This window comes from Eimeria mitis, genomic scaffold (genome assembly GCF_000499745.2).
Source record: "Eimeria mitis Houghton genomic scaffold, Emh_scaff2082, whole genome shotgun sequence".
In the NCBI taxonomy this organism is placed as follows: domain Eukaryota; phylum Apicomplexa; class Conoidasida; order Eucoccidiorida; family Eimeriidae; genus Eimeria; species Eimeria mitis.
In genome coordinates this window covers 9,362-10,149 of record NW_013570405.1, presented here as the reverse complement: position 1 = coordinate 10,149, position 788 = coordinate 9,362, and positions in this window count along the sequence as shown.

Genomic DNA, 788 nt, shown 5'->3' with positions numbered 1-788 from the left:
AGCAGCAAGGATGTTTGTAGCTGAAGAGGAGACAGACGGTCTGCCGTTATCCCCCGAAAGCTGCTGCTGCCACACCGCACGGCAGAGCAGCAGCAGCAGCAACAGCAGCAGCAGCAGCAGCAGCAGTACTAGCTGCTGCTGCTGCTGCTGCTGCTGCTGCTGCTGCTGCTGCTGCTGCTGCTGTGTTTTTATACAGGGACTGTGTTGCATGCATGCAGCCGCAAGAAATGCTTTTGGAGCCATTCTATTGGAAACTACAATTTAATTGCTCTTCATCTTTATTGCTTTTGCTGCTGCTGCTGCTGCTGCTGCTGCTGCTGTTGCTGCTGCTCCTGCTGCTGCTGCTGCTGCTGCTGCTGCTGCTGCTGTTGCGGCTGGTGCTCCTGCTGCTGCTGCTTCTGCTGCTGCTATTCTTACTACTGTTGTTGTTGCTGCTGTTGCTGCTGCTGCTGCTGCTGTTCTTACTACTGCTGTTGCTGTTCTGCTGCTGCTGTTGCTGTTCTTACTAATGTTGCTGTTGCTGCTGCAGTTGCTGCTGCTGTCACAGCAAACAATCAACTGTTGCTGCTGCTGCTGCTGCTGCACTAACAGACAACCTGCTGCTGCTGCTGCTGCAGCAGCAGCAGCAACGCATCGTCTGCCGCACACTCTGTTGCTCACACCCTAAACCCTAAACCCTAAACCCTAGAACACAGCAGCTATGGGGGGCTGCAGCAAACCCTAAACCCTCTTCTCCTGAATCAGAGACAGCAGCAGACAGCTACCAACAGCAAATTTCTCGTGGGGCT